The 15,736-nt window shown below is 40.0% G+C and overlaps 1 protein-coding gene and 1 long non-coding RNA gene across 15 annotated transcripts in view; one reads left to right on the top strand and one right to left on the bottom strand.

Moving 5' to 3' along the window:
* The window catches only part of LOC105475109 (phosphodiesterase 8B), a 261,894-nt gene that overhangs the window by 113,448 nt on the left and 132,710 nt on the right, over positions 1-15,736 (top strand). Inside the window, exon 1 of one of the 13 annotated variants that reach the window (XM_071098797.1) lies at positions 5,933-5,947. The exons of 10 other annotated variants lie outside the window; for them this stretch is intronic. The gene's annotated coding sequence lies outside the window, so the exon portion shown is untranslated. Of the gene's footprint in view, positions 1-5,932; positions 5,948-8,967; positions 8,993-15,736 lie in introns of those variants that run through there. 2 more of the 13 variants (XM_071098795.1, XM_071098796.1) reach the window with 2 other exon arrangements.
* On the bottom strand, positions 239-5,640 carry LOC105475108 (uncharacterized). Of its 2 annotated transcripts, XR_011624906.1 has the most exons (4): positions 5,504-5,634; positions 3,719-3,836; positions 1,450-1,600; positions 239-374 (listed from the first exon to the last, which is right to left on the bottom strand). It is a non-coding gene; the product is annotated as an uncharacterized lncRNA (long non-coding RNA). The 2 variants fall into 2 exon arrangements; XR_011624905.1 differs by lacking the exon at positions 3,719-3,836 and having other exon boundaries at positions 5,504-5,640.

The raw sequence follows: 15,736 nt of genomic DNA, 5'->3' as shown, positions 1-15,736 counted from the left end.
GGTCTTCCCGCGTCCCTCCCCGAGGCCTAGATTCTGTTGTCTGGATGCCTAGCTGTTGGCCAGGATTCTAATCCAATGTTTTAGTTTCCTCTTGTTGCTGCAACAAATTGCCACAAATTTAATGACTTAAAACAACAAAACGTTATTCTCTTGTACTTCCGGAGGCCAGAAATTCAAAATGAATCTTATGGGATAAAACAAGGTGTTGGCAGAGCTGGCTCCTTCTGGAGGCTCTAGGGCAGAATTCACTCTTGCCTCTTCCCAGCTTCTGGTAGCTGCCAGCATTCTGCAGCCCACGGCCACCTTATCCCAGTCTCTGCCTCCACTGTCACATTGCCTTTTCCTGTTCTGTTGCCAAATCTCCATTCACGTCCCTGTCATGAGAACACTTTTGATTACAGGTAGGCCTCCCACCCCAATAATCCAAAATGATCTTTCCACCTTAAGGTTCTTAACACAATCACACCTGCAAAGTCCTTTTTGCCCTGCAAGGTGGCATGCATAAGTTCCAGGGATCAGGACCTGGATCTCTTTGGAGGGTATTACTCAGCCTACTATGATGATGGTTGGGAATTTGTATCATGATCACTTCACCCCCTGTAAATTTTGCTTCTATTGTGCATTACTCCAACCCCCACTCCACTTCAACTGGATTACCCGGTATATGGGATCATTTGTGGGGGCGATCTGAGGTTTTCAGAGTCTGGGGGTGCTGGTAGCAGCTAATGCTTAGTAATGTGTGTTTCAGATTATCTGCTAAGGACTTTATATACTCTCCTGTTTAAAACTCACATCAACCCAACAAGTACTGTGGCTTGGGGAAGCCACATGCAATTCTGTTCAGCCTGACTTGAGAGCCAGAGTCCTTACCCGCTAACTGCCCTATGGACAGAGGCAGACCCTGTGATTTGGGCTTTAAGCACGTCTCTTTCCCACAGGGACCAGCCTCATGGCAGCCCTAGTGCTCCAGCCTGACCCTGTGGTCCCAGCTTCTTGTCTTTCCCAGATAGCCTGCAGGATGCACCTTCCCAAGAGGGGACAGCCAGGATGAGCTGCTTCAGCTCTCTCCCAGCAGGACACGTACAGCTCAGGAACCCAAGCAGCAGACTGTGTGAATAACCCTGAGTTTCCAGGCAATCTGGCTCTCAGCCCCCACACTGTGCTGCCCCTTGGACAGGCAGGGAGTTGGCAGTCAGCAGACACTGGCTGAGTTTGGATTTGTTTGCTGATCCTGTCATAATACGTCATTAAACATTCCTGGCTGGAAGTCAGACGTGAGAGCGCTGGAGGGTGTTCTCACACCCCTGTGCTGTGGGGAGGCCTTCCCTTTTTTCTGGCTGCCCTGGTACCCTCTAGAGCCTCCTATCTGCTGCTCGGAGGCAGTGCCTGCAGCAGCTGGGCTCCTGCAGCAGCTGGAGGTGGAGGAAAGACTATTAGACCGTGAGTCACCTTCCTCCGACAGCAAACGTGAGCCCTGGTGGAGCAGTGTCCGGCGGATTTAGGAAAGTGAAATCTAGAACTCTTTGTGGTGGCCTGAGGCAATAGTCAGACATGGCTGGTAGAGCTGTGCTGCCTCAGAAGTTGTCCTGGATAAGCTGCTCTGGATCCCCATCCATGGAAGCATAAAATGTCAAGCAGAAGGATGTTATGAGAATTAGAACCTAAGCCCTACGCTAACCGCAGGGAGCGCTCCCTGGGGCTACCTTTGCTGGGAGGTGCCTGGCCCAGACCTGTCCAACCTGGGCCTGCAGCCAGGAACTTTCTCCCAGAGTAGCAATCTTATTAAATTCCCTGTAATATACATGTTTTAATAATAAAAGTATGGATATATTATTGATGAGGATACAAATCGCTTTACATCTTTTACATTATGTAAGTAAGCACTGAAGTTATTTCTTTTTTAAAAAGTAGACTTAATGTTTTTTACAGCAGTTTTAGATTCACAGCATAATTTTGCAGAAAGTAGAGTTCCCATATATTCCCAACCGTGCCCCACCCCTGACCCCCCGCAGCCATATGCACAGCCTCTTCCACTATCAACATCCCCCACCAGAGTGGTACACTTCTTACAACTGATGAGCCAACACTGACAACAACATAATCATCCAGAGTCCATAGTTTACATAAGGGTTCACTCTTGATGTACATTCTGGGGAGTTTGACAAATGTATAATGACAAATATACACCACTGTAGTATCATCCAGTAAAGTTTCACTGCCCTAAACATCCTCTGTGTTCCACCTATTCATCCCTCCCTTCCCCCTAATTCCTGACAACCACTGATCTTTTTAATATCTCCACAGTGTTGCCTTTTCCTGAATGTTATATGGTTGGACTCATATAGTATGTGGCCTTTTCAGATTGACTTGACACCTTTCACTTAATAATATGCATTTAAGGTTCCTCTGTGTCTCTTCATGGGTTGACAAACTATTTCTTTTTAGTGCTGAATAATATTCCATCATTAGAATGTACCACAGTTGAGTTATCCCAGTCACCTACTGAGAGACAACTTAGTTTCTCCAAGCTTGGGCAGTTATGAATAAAGCTGCTGTAAACATCTGTGTGCAGGTTTTGTGTGGACATAAATTTTCAGCTCATCTGAGTAAATATCAAGGAATGCAATTGCTGGATTATATGGCAAGAGCATGTTTAGTTTTGTAGGAAACCAAGTCTTCCAAAGTGACTACATTTTGCATTTTCACTGACAATGAGTTAGAGTTCCTGTTGCTCCACATCCTTGCCAGCATTTAGTGGTGTCAGTGCTTGCAATTTTTCCATTATAATAGGTGTGTGCTGGTATATCATTGTTGTTTTAATGTGCATTTCCCTAATAATATGATGCAGAGCATCTTTTCGTATGCTTATTTGACATCTATGTATCTTCTTTGGTGAGGTGTCTGTTCATATCTTTTACCCATTTATTAATAGGTTGTTCATTTCCTAATGATTGAGTTTTAAGAGTTCTTTGTGCATTTTGGGTAACAGTCATTTATCAAAATACATTTTGCAAATATTTTCTTCCTGTCTGTGATGTCTTCTCATTCTCTTGACAGTATCTTTTGCAGAGCAGAAAATTTTAACTTTAAATTAAGTCTAGTTTATCAGTTATTTCTTTCATGGTCATGCCTTTGGTGTCTTACCTAAAAAGTCATTGCCAAACTCAAGATCATTTAGATTTCCCCTATGCTATCTTCTAGGAGTTTTATAGTTTTGCATATTACATTTAGGTTAGATTTCCTTTTCATAAACTTTTTAATTGAAGAATAATATGCAAACAAAAGTTTAAAAGTCCTAAGTATACAAGTTGATGAATTATCAGAAAGTCAACACATTCATAACTATCACACAGGTTAAGCAATAGAACCGGTACCTCAGAAGGCTCTCTTGTCCCCTTTCTCAATCATAACTCCCTCCCTTTCTATTCCGACTTGTAAAACCATAGGGTAATGTTGCCTGTTTTTGAACCTTAAGTAAAATGAAGTAATATAGCATATACTATTTTATGTCTGGCTTCTTTTGCTTAATGTTACATTTCAGAAATAATCTATCTTGTTGGGTGTTGCAGTATTTAATACATTTTCATTGACATATTGTCTTCCAATGTTAATGGACATTTGAGATGTTTCTATTTGGAGCTATCATGAATACTGCTACTGTAAACATTCTTGTACATATCTTTTGGTGCTCACTGGCACATTTCTATTGGGTACTTACCTGAGATAGATAGTGAGTGTCACTCTATTTCCATTGTGTGCCCCACTGTCCCAGCTTCTGCCTAGACTTCCAGAGTAATAATTTTCCTCCCTTTCATTTTCAGAAGTGTTCAGTTTGGCTAATAAATGAATTATGTCTTTTGATGAATAGAAATTTCACTTAGTCCAAGAAATCTTTTCCTACCCCAAAGTCATGAAGACAGTTGCCTATATAATCTTTTAGAAGGCTTATTGTTTTAGTTTTTACAGTTATCCTTTTATGTTAACCCAGATAAAATAACCTTTTATGTTTACTACTAGTATGCTCTTTATTCACTCCTCAACAGTCATGTTTCCTTCTGGTATCATTTCCTTTAATCTGAAGTAATTATTGTCACATTTCTTATAATGAAGATCTGTGGGCAATGAACTGTCCTTAGTTTTACTTTGTCCAGAAATGTCTTAACTTGAAAGCTGTTTTTCCTCTGTTTCCTGTTTCCATAGTTTCTCATGAAAATTTAGCAGTCATCTGAAGCATTGTCCCACTGTGTGTATTGTGTAGTTTTTCTTGGGCCGCTTTTGTCTTTGGCTTTCAGCAGATTAATTACAATGTGCCTAAACATAGTTTTCTTTGTATTTTTCCTGTCTGTCCTTTGTTGACTTCTTAAATCTGTAAATATATGCCATTCAGCAAATTTGGACATTTCCCATCTATTTTTTCCCAAATACTTTTATCTCCTCTTCTTTTACTTTTCTCCACCTGGGACTTCAATTGCTAATATGTTAGGTCTTTTGATATTGCCCACAGATCCCTAGGTCTCTGTTTATTTTTTCCTTTCTCTCACAGATCTTGGTCTGACAAAGTCTCACTGCACTGGTATCTATCTGACACTTTCAAATAGATTTTTAAAAATTCTTTCCAATTTCTCTGGTTATTCTTATAGGAGAGTCGGCCCAAGAAAACTAAGGTTCAGAGAGAATAAATAAATTGTCCGGGGTCACACAGACCCTGAAAGTAGAATCTCTATGAAATCTATTTAGATAGGAGACACAAGACCAGAGAAATCTGAGACTTATAGCAGCCTGCACACCCAGCCTTCACCATCCTTTGTCGTTTGGGTATTAAGTTTGACAATCGCTGTGTTTAACTCTCTTGTTTTACAAAACTGATATCCATAGAGATGGTGTGATTTATCCCTGACCACACAGCGAGGTAATATATGAGTTAGGGCAAAATCTACGTCTATGCTGCTCGATTTTTTTCCTGTTAAATCTTGCTGCCCCTCTCTTTTTTTTTTTTTTGTTACTCAGGTACCCAGATCTACATCCCAGCTTTAGTAAGACTTCTCAGCAGTCCAAGAAGATTCTTCTCATTTGTAGAAAATTGTCCTTGATTTATGCAGCCACAACCACATATGAGTGTCACCTCTTATCTTCTTTTTCCCCCGCTTTCTTCACTTCTCTTTTTATCTCTGGATTTTTACATTGCCACTGACATCTTGCTTGTGGCTAATGGACACGTCCACACTGAGAGAAGTGTGCTCTAGTGGAGTGGGTTCAGGACTGCATAATTAGTTTGTCCTCTTTTATGCCTGGGTATATTATATCAGATTCTTCAAAAGGTTTTGAAACATAAGGTGAAGAGGGAAATGATAAAATAAGGCATTTGAGATTTTTAAACTCATGATTAGGTGCTTCCTTTGAAGGTAATTAATAATCTCTTCTAGAATTGCTAGTAAAGACTTTTAACTTTTGTGGTTTATATGCTGTTCTCTTAAGCACATGGTATATATTTACAGGCTCTTACCTTAAATTTTAGGCAGACTCATGAGTTAGATGCTGGGAATAAAGCTGACCAGAAGTAAATCAATTCCCACATCTCATCTTTGTAAGGCTTGAAAATGTGATATTTCGTGCTGCTGTTTTTGAAGAGAAAGCATTTTGGTGGTTACCAGGAGGAAAGTATGGGGCAGGATGAAAGTGTCACTGGCCTGGCAGCCTGGAGACCTCTATTTTATCCCATTGTGACCTCTCACTTATGTGTGACCCTGGACACATCACATACAATTTAGGCCTTATTTGGCAATAGGTAAAATGAAAGGGTTGGACAAGATATTCCTTGGGAGCCTTTCATTTCTCAAAATTTTGGAAAACTGTCCTTTACTATGAGGCCAGTGTCTGGAACAGCATTTTGTAATATGAATGAGGACTTAAAGCAATTTTTTATTTCCTGTGATCTTGTGGGAAGAGGGTGGGTAAAGTTAGATAATCTAGAAGTTGACGTTTGTGTTTTCATGTAAGCAAGTCAAATGTTCTGGACTACATTTTGTTTCAAGCTAAACAGCTTATGCTGTGATGACCCAGCTTATTAAGTTATATAACAAATGTAAGGCACCTATTTCATTTCCTTATCACTGTGGGGCTCAGTAAGGAGTTTCCAAAAGAATGAATGAGAGATTATCATCATAATATCTATCACTTATCAACTGCCTGCCGTGCCAGGATACATCCGTGAGTAATACAGATTTGGCATCTGCCCTCTCCAAGGGGTAAATATTATTACCCCTAGTTCCACGTGTGGAAAATGAATTCCAATCTGGTCTTATATTAAAAACCATTTACCACTTAGCAACATTGGCAGCTTTAGTTCTCCAGCAGCCTGCATTTTGTGCTAAGGAGCAAAGTAATCTTCCATTTACCAAGAGCTTTTTCAGCTTTTTAATGATGTATTAAATTAAACACCCACTCACCAAATATCTGTGAGTGTTGGTTGCGCAGATGGATTTGAGTGTTTGGTGCTGGGATGCATCTTGTCACAGCTGATCACTTACTGGTTCTCTGACTGTGGTTGGATGGAGTTGGCATCTGTCTCCTAGGGTCCTCCTGCCCCCAACAGTTTGTGGTTATGGTGATAAAATTATTGTGTGGTAAATATCATGGCAGACGTATAAACAGAGGAAAGGGGACAGCAATTGAAAGACTCAAACACATGTTAAGGTTCTAACTGTTTCAGTTACCAAGGCTCAGGAAGGCGTATGTTGGGTGTTAAGGGATCCAGAGTCAGTGTTCCTCTCCCTCTAGCAGGGTATGAAAATACTAATGGCCCCAGACCCTCATCATCACCGTGAAATTCACTGTAAAATCTTTGGAATTTGATGAGTCAAAAGTGGAATCTGGTTATTTTGATTTGCATTTTTGGATTGCCAGAGAGCCTGAGCATTGCTGCCTGGTTTTACAGCCCATTTGTGTATTTGTTTTGAGTATTGCTTGTCCTTTTCTTGACCCTTTTTAATCGGAATGTTTGTCTGTTTTATTATTGTCTTAAGAGGTTCAAAAAACTCTAATAAGGATGCCAATCCCTTTACTGTCATATGTTACTAATATTTTTTCTCAGTTAGTTTTGTATTTAAATATTTATTATGCTTTTTAATATGTTTTTCTTAGTAAAAACCTAACAATCTTTTCTGGGTTTATGTCTTTGATGTTATTTTTAACAAAAGCCTTCTGGGCCCTTGAATGCTGGAAATGTTCACTTAAATTGTTTTTCAATATTCTCATGGGATTTTTTTTTCTCATTTAAAATTTTAATCTACTGGAAGTAGTTTGGGTATATGTCATGATGCATAGACCTGACTTAATTTTTCTCCATATAGTTAACCAGTTACCTCAATATCATTATTGAATTATCCATTTCTTCCTCACTGATATAAAATGATATTATATAATAAATCACATATATCACTTTATATATATGTATCAATATGTGTAAAAATTGGGTCAGTTTTAGATTTTATCTTTTCATTGCTCTCTCTGCTCAAAGCATACTATTTTGATACTTGTATCTTTGAAGTATTATTGTCACAACTGGCAGAGCAAAATACTTGTAACTCTTCACAGTTTTATTAGCCAGTGGCTGGAATTTATTCCTCTATATGAATTTGAGAATTGTTTCACAAGTTTAAAAAGTTGTGCCAATGTATTGATAGCAATTAGTATATAGGTTAATTTAAGAGAGACTTAGCATTTTTTTAGTACTGGTTTTCCACTCAGGAAAACAGCATCTCATTTGATTTATTTCCATCATATTTTCTGATACGATGTGTTAAGGCACAGGTTCTGGAGTCAGAGAGTCTCAGTTCAAATCCAAGTCTAACCATTTAGTAGCTTGTAAGCAGTGAAAGATTTCCCCCCAGTGAGTGGGACATAGTGTTGCTCAGTAAACATTTGCTGAAGAAATGTTTGAATGAAATAATGTATTCCTAAGTTTTTTGTTTTTGCAGTTGTGAATGAGTTTTAGTCTGCATCCTTGCCAGCAATTAACATTGTCAGTTTTTTAGATTTTAGCCCTTCTACTAGGTGTGTTTTAATTAGTAATTCCGTAGTGACAGATGATGGCAAGCATCTTCTTTGGTGAGGTGTCTGTTCAGATCTTTTGTCCATTCGTTAATTGGGTGTTTTTTTTTCCTTAATGTTGAGTTTTCAATGTTCTCTGTATATTTTGGATGTAAGTCCCTTATCACATTTAAGTTTGAAAATATTCTCTCCTCATCTGTGGTTTGTGTTTTTATTCTTCCTACAGCTTATTTTGAAAGGAGAAGTTTTTAATGTTAATAAAATCCAATTTACTATATTTTTTCTTTCATGGATCTTGCTCTGTGGTATAATTTTAAGCCTCTTATATCACCTCATAAAAACAGATAGAGCAATAATGTAAATTGACAGAGCACACAGTCCATAAGCAGCATCTTTCATAAAACTAAGGATTAGAGTATATGTCTATAAACTCAAAAATATGAGCAGTTAGGGCCAAACCACTGACAGTAACAAGGAAGTCTGCAGGAGGAAGCAGCTGGCAGACAGACAGGCTTCTGGGGATCCCAGGGGTGGGGACCCAGATACTTCTCTCAATATTCTTCGCAAGAAGGGGACAGTCCCCCAGGAGTGGAGGGCTTGCTGTCGATGTAGCACAGTCACTTAAAGTGGAGGGGGCTTCCCAGGCTCCAGCTGGAAAACAGTAAGGACAAACGAGAAAAATATGCCCACAAAGCAGAGGAGAAACTGCAACTGAATATTTCAAATGAGCTAAAAGAAGTTAAGAAAATGATTAAAAGTTATGAAAGAACAGGACGAATGCAAATTAAAAAAACAACACAGGTTACATAATTAGACAACAGAAAGATATGAAAGGGAACTGGTAGAGGGGGCGGAGCAAGATGGCCGAATAGGAACAGCTCCAGTCTCCAACTCCCAGCGCGAGCGACACAGAAGACTGGTGATTTCTGCATTTTCAACTGAGGTACTGGGTTCATCTCACTGGGGAGTGCCGGACGATCGGTGCTGGTCAGCTGCTGCAGCCCGACCAGCGAGAGCTGAAGCAGGGCGAGGCATTGCCTCACCTGGGAAGCGCAAGGGGGAAGGGAATCCCTTTTCCTAGCCAGGGGAACTGAGACACACAACACCTGGAAAATCGGGTAACTCCCACCCCAATACTGCGCTTTAAGCAAACAGGCACACCAGGAGATCATATCCCACACCTGGCCGGGAGGGTCCCACACCCACGGAGCCTCCCTCATTGCTAGCACAGCAGTCTGTGATCTACCGGCAAGGCAGCAGCGAGGCTGGGGGAGGGGTGCCCGCCATTGCTGAGGCTTAAGTAGGTAAACAAAGCTGCTGGGAAGCTCGAACTGGGTGGAGCTCATAGCAGCTCAAGGAAACCTGCCTGTCTCTGTAGACTCCACCTCTGGGGACAGGGCAATAACAAACACAGCCGAAACCTCTGCAGACGCAAACGACTCTGTCTGACAGCTTTGAAGAGAGCAGTGGATCTCCCAACACGGAGGTTGAGATCTGAGAAGGGACAGACTCCCGCTCAAGTGGGTCCCTGACCCCTGAGTAGCCTAACTGGGAGACATCCCCCACTAGGGGCAGTCTGACACCCCATACCTCACAGGGTGGAGTACACCCCTGAGAGGAAGCTTCCAAAGCAAGAATCAGACAGGTACACTAGCTGTTCAGAAATATTCTATCTTCTGCAGCCTCTGCTGCTGATACCCAGGCAAACAGGGTCTGGAGTGGACCTCAAGCAATCTCCAACAGACCTACAGCTGAGGGTCCTGATTGTTAGAAGGAAAACTATCAAACAGGAAGGACACCTACACCAAAACCCCATCAGTACATCACCATCATCAAAGACCAGAGGCAGATAAAACCACAAAGATGGGGAAAAAGCAGGGCAGAAAAGCTGGAAATTCAAAAAATAAGAGTGCATCTCCCCCGGCAAAGGAGCGCAGCTCATCGCCAGCAACGGATCAAAGCTGGACGGAGAATGACTTTGACGAGATGAGAGAAGAAGGCTTCAGTCCATCAAATTTCTCAGAGCTAAAGGAGGAATTACGTACCCAGCGCAAAGAAACTAAAAATCTTGAAAAAAAAGTGGAAGAATTGATGGCTAGAGTAATTAATGCAGAGAAGGTCCTAAACGAAATGAAAGAGATGAAAACCATGACACGAGAAATACGTGACAAATGCACAAGCTTCAGTAACCGACTCGATCAACTGGAAGAAAGAGTATCTGCGATTGAGGATCAAATGAATGAAATGAAGCGAGAAGAGAAACCAAAAGAAAAAAGAAGAAAAAGAAATGAACAAAGCCTGCAAGAAAGTATGGGATTATGTAAAAAGACCAAATCTACTTCTGATTGGGGTGCCTGAAAGTGAGGGGGAAAATGGAACCAAGTTGGAAAACACTCTTCAGGATATCATCCAGGAGAACTTCCCCAACCTAGTAGGGCAGGCCAACATTCAAATCCAGGAAATACAGAGAACGCCACAAAGATACTCCTCGAGAAGAGCAACTCCAAGACACATAATTGCCAGATTCACCAAAGTTGAAATGAAGGAAAAAATCTTAAGGGCAGCCAGAGAGAAAGGTCGGGTTACCCACAAAGGGAAGCCCATCAGACTAACAGCAGATCTCTCGGCAGAAACTCTCCAAGCCAGAAGAGAGTGGGGGCCAATATTCAACATTCTTAAAGAAAAGAATTTTAAACCCAGAATTTCATATCCAGCCAAACTAAGTTTCATAAGTGAAGGAGAAATAAAATCCTTTACAGAAGCAAATGCTTAGAGATTTTGTCACCACTAGGCCTGCCTTACAAGAGACCCTGAAGGAAGCACTAAACATGGAAAGGAAAAACCGGTACCAGCCATTGCAAAAACATGCCAAAATGTAAAGACCATCGAGGCTAGGAAGAAACTGCATCAACTAACGAGCAAAATAACCAGTTAATATCATAATGGCAGGATCAAGTTCACACATAACAATCTTAACCTTAAATGTAAATGGACTAAATGCTCCAATTAAAAGACACAGACTGGCAAACTGGATAAAGAGTCAAGACCCATCAGTCTGCTGTATTCAGGAGACCCATCTCACACGCAGAGACATACATAGGCTCAAAATAAAGGGATGGAGGAAGATTTACCAAGCAAATGGAGAACAAAAAAAAGCGGGGGTTGCAATACTAGTCTCTGATAAAACAGACTTTAAACCATCAAAGATCAAAAGAGACAAAGAAGGCCATTACATAATGGTAAAGGGATCAATTCAACAGGAAGAGCTAACTATCCTAAATATATATGCACCCAATACAGGAGCATCCAGATTCATAAAGCAAGTCCTTAGAGACTTACAAAGAGACTTAGACTCCCATACAATAATAATGGGAGACTTCAGCACTCCACTGTCAACATTAGACAGATCAACGAGACAGAAAGTTAACAAGGATATCCAGGAATTGAACTCATCTCTGCAGCAAGCAGACCTAATAGACATCTATAGAACTCTCCACCCCAAATCAACAGAATATACATTCTTCTCAGCACCACATCGTACTTACTCCAAAATCGACCACGTAATTGGAAGTAAAGCACTCCTCAGCAAATGTACAAGAACGAAATTATAACAAACTGTCTCTCAGACCACAGTGCAATCAAACTAGAACTCAGGACTAAGAAACTCAATCAAAACCGCTCAACTACATGGAAACTGAACAACCTGCTCCTGAATGACTACTGGGTACATAACGAAATGAAGGCAGAAATAAATATGTTCTTTGAAACCAATGAGAACAAAGATACAACATACCAGAATCTCTGGGACACATTTAAAGCAGTGTGTAGAGGGAAATTTATAGCACTAAATGCCCACAAGAGAAAGCAGGAAAGATCTAAAATTGACACTCTAACATCACAATTAAAAGAACTAGAGAAGCAAGAGCAAACACATTCGAAAGCTAGCAGAAGGCTAGAAATAACTAAGATCAGAGCAGAACTGAAGGAGATAGAGACACAAAAAACTCTCCAAAAAATCAATGAATCCAGGAGTTGGTTTTTTGAAAAGATCAACAAAATTGACAGACCACTAGCAAGACTAATAAAGAAGAAAAGAGAGAAGAATCAAATCGACGCAATTAAAAATGATAAAGGGGATATCACCACCGACCCGACAGAAATACAAACTACCATCAGAGAATACTATAAACACCTCTACGCAAATAAACTGGAAAATCTAGAAGAAATGGATAATTTCCTGGACACTTACACTCTTCCAAGACTAAACCAGGAAGAAGTTGAATCCCTGAATAGACCAATAGCAGGCTCTGAAATTGAGGCAATAATTAATAGCCTACCAACCAAAAAAAGTCCAGGACCAGATGGATTCACAGCTGAATTCTACCAGAGGTACAAGGAGGAGTTGGTACCATTCCTTCTGAAGCTATTCCAATCAATAGAAAAAGAGGGAATCCTCCCTAACTCATTTTATGAGGCCAACATCATCCTGATACCAAAGCCTGGCAGAGACACAACAAAAAAAGAGAATTTTAGACCAATATCCCTGATGAACATCGATGCAAAAATCCTCAATAAAATACTGGCAAACCGGATTCAGCAACACATCAAAAAGCTTATCCACCATGATCAAGTGGGCTTCATCCCTGGGATGCAAGGCTGGTTCAACATTCGCAAATCAATAAACATAATCCAGCATATAAACAGAACCAAAGACAAGAACCACATGATTATCTCAATAGATGCAGAAAAGGCTTTTGACAAAATTCAACAGCCCTTCATGCTAAAAACGCTCAATAAATTCGGTATTGATGGAACGTACCTCAAAATAATAACAGCTATTTATGACAAACCCACAGCCAATATCATACTGAATGGGCAAAAACTGGAAAAATTCCCTTTGAAAACTGGCACAAGACAGGGATGCCCTCTCTCACCACTCCTATTCAACATAGTGTTGGAAGTTCTGGCTAGGGCAATTAGGCAAGAGAAAGAAATCAAGGGTATTCAGTTAGGAAAAGAAGAAGTCAAACTGTCCCTGTTTGCAGATGACATGATTGTATATTTAGAAAACCCCATTGTCTCAGCCCAAAATTCAGCAAAGTCTCAGGATACAAAATTAATGTGCAAAAATCACAAGCATTCTTATACACCAGTAACAGACAAACAGAGAGCCAAATCAGGAATGAACTTCCATTCACAATTGCTTCAAAGAGAATAAAATACCTAGGAATCCAACTTACAAGGGATGTAAAGGACCTCTTCAAGGAGAACTACAAACCACTGCTCAGTGAAATAAAAGAGGACACAAACCAATGGAAGAACATACCATGCTCATGGATAGGAAGAATCAATATCGTGAAAATGGCCATACTGCCCAAGGTAATTTATAGATTCAATGGTAATTTATAGATTCAGTGCCATCCCCATCAAGCTACCAATGAGTTTCTTCATAGAACTGGAAAAAACTGCTTGAAAGTTCATATGGAACCAAAAAAGAGCCCGCATCTCCAAGACAATCCTAAGTCAAAAGAACAAAGCTGGAGGCATCAGGCTACCTGACTTCAAACTATACTACAAGGCTACAGTAACCAAAACAGCATGGTACTGGTACCAAAACAGAGATATAGACCAATGGAACAGAACAGAGTCCTCAGAAATAATACCACACATCTACAGCCATCTGATCTTTGACAAACCTGAGAGAAACAAGAAATGGGGAAAGGATTCCCTATTTAATAAATGGTGCTGGGAAAATTGGCTAGCCATAAGTAGAAAGCTGAAACTGGATCCTTTCCTTACTCCTTATACGAAAATTAATTCAAGATGGATTAGAGACTTAAATGTTAGACCTAATACCATAAAAATCCTAGAGGAAAACCTAGGTAGTACCATTCAGGACATAGGCATGGGCAAAGACTTCATGTCTAAAACACCAAAAGCAACGGCAGCAAAAGCCAAAATTGACAAATGGGATCTCATTAAATTAAAGAGCTTCTGCACAGCAAAAGAAACTACCATCAGAGTGAACAGGCAACCTACAGAATGGGAGAAAATTTTTACAATCTACTCATCTGACAAAGGGCTAATATCCAGAACCTACAAAGAACTCAAACAAATTTACAAGAAAAAAACAAACAACCCCATCAAAAAGTGGGCAAAGGATATGAACAGACATTTCTCAAAAGAAGACATTCATACAGCCAACAGACACATGAAAAAATGCTCATCATCACTGGCCATCAGAGAAATGCAAATCAAAACCACAATGAGATACCATCTCACACCAGTTAGAATGGCGTTCATTAAAAAGTCAGGAAACAACAGGTGCTGGAGAGGATGTGGAGAAATAGGAACACTTTTACACTGTTGGTGGGATTGTAAACTAGTTCAACCATTATGGAAAACAGTATGGCGATTCCTCAAGGATCTAGAACTAGATGTACCATATGACCCAGCCATCCCATTACTGGGTATATACCCAAAGGATTATAAATTATGCTGCTATAAAGACACATGCACACGTATGTTTATTGCAGCACTATTCACAATAGCAAAGACTTGGAATCAACCCAAATGTCCATCAGTGACAGATTGGATTAAGAAAATGTGGCACATATACACCATGGAATACTATGCAGCCATCAAAAAGGATGAGTTTGCGTCCTTTGTAGGGACATGGATGCAGCTGGAAACCATCATTCTTAGCAAACTATCACAAGAACAGAAAACCAAACACCGCATGTTCTCACTCATAGGTGGGAACTGAACAATGAGATCACTTGGACTCAGGAAGGGGAACATCACACACAGGGGCCTATCATGGGGAGGGGGGAGGGGGGAGGGATTGCATTGGGAGTTACACCTGATGTAAATGATGAGTTGATGGGTGCAGCACACCAACATGGCACAAGTATACATATGTAACAAACCTGCACGTTATGCACATGTACACTACAACTTAAAGTATAATAATAATAAATAAATTAAAAATAATAATAAAAAAAAAAAGAAAGGGAACTGGTTACTCAGAAAAGAAATAGAAATAAAAGCAAAAAAATCTAGGAAAGGAAGGTCAAACTGGAAGAAATATAAGAGTGAATAAACACTGCAGAAAGCACTGTATAGAAATTGGAAAGGAAGAAGAAAAACACAGAAATAACAAAGAAGATAAGAAAATATTTGAGAAGTGATAGAATGCAAGACAGGCAAAGGAGAACCACAAATATGTGATGATTCATTATATAATATATATGTGACATAATGTATATTATATCGATCTAGATAGGTCCACATATATAATACATATACATATATAACTCCTTTATATAATAGGAGCCTCTGAAAACAAAAACCAAATCCCACTGTGTACTGGGAAAATCAATCCAAAAGGACAACATCAATGCATATTCTAGTAACATAATTGCACTATAAAGAAAAAAAGTCTTTTGGGGCATCTAGGCAAAAAGACAAAGTTGTTTATAAGGAAAAGAAATCAGATTGGCATCAGGCCCTGAGAGCAATGCTTTAAGCCAGGAGATACTGGAGAAAATATGTTAAAGATAATCTGGAAAAGAAAAAGTGATCCAATTATTCTACATTCAGCCAAACTGGACCCTCATATATAAGAACCACAGACAAACCATGCAAACATGCCAGACTTCGGGGAATGAATTTCCCATTAACCCTT

This window comes from Macaca nemestrina, chromosome 6, assembly GCF_043159975.1.
Source record: "Macaca nemestrina isolate mMacNem1 chromosome 6, mMacNem.hap1, whole genome shotgun sequence".
NCBI classification, from domain to species: Eukaryota; Metazoa; Chordata; class Mammalia; order Primates; family Cercopithecidae; genus Macaca; species Macaca nemestrina.
The sequence above is the reverse complement of the archived record's forward strand: the minus strand, read 5'-3'. Positions and strand labels throughout refer to the sequence as shown.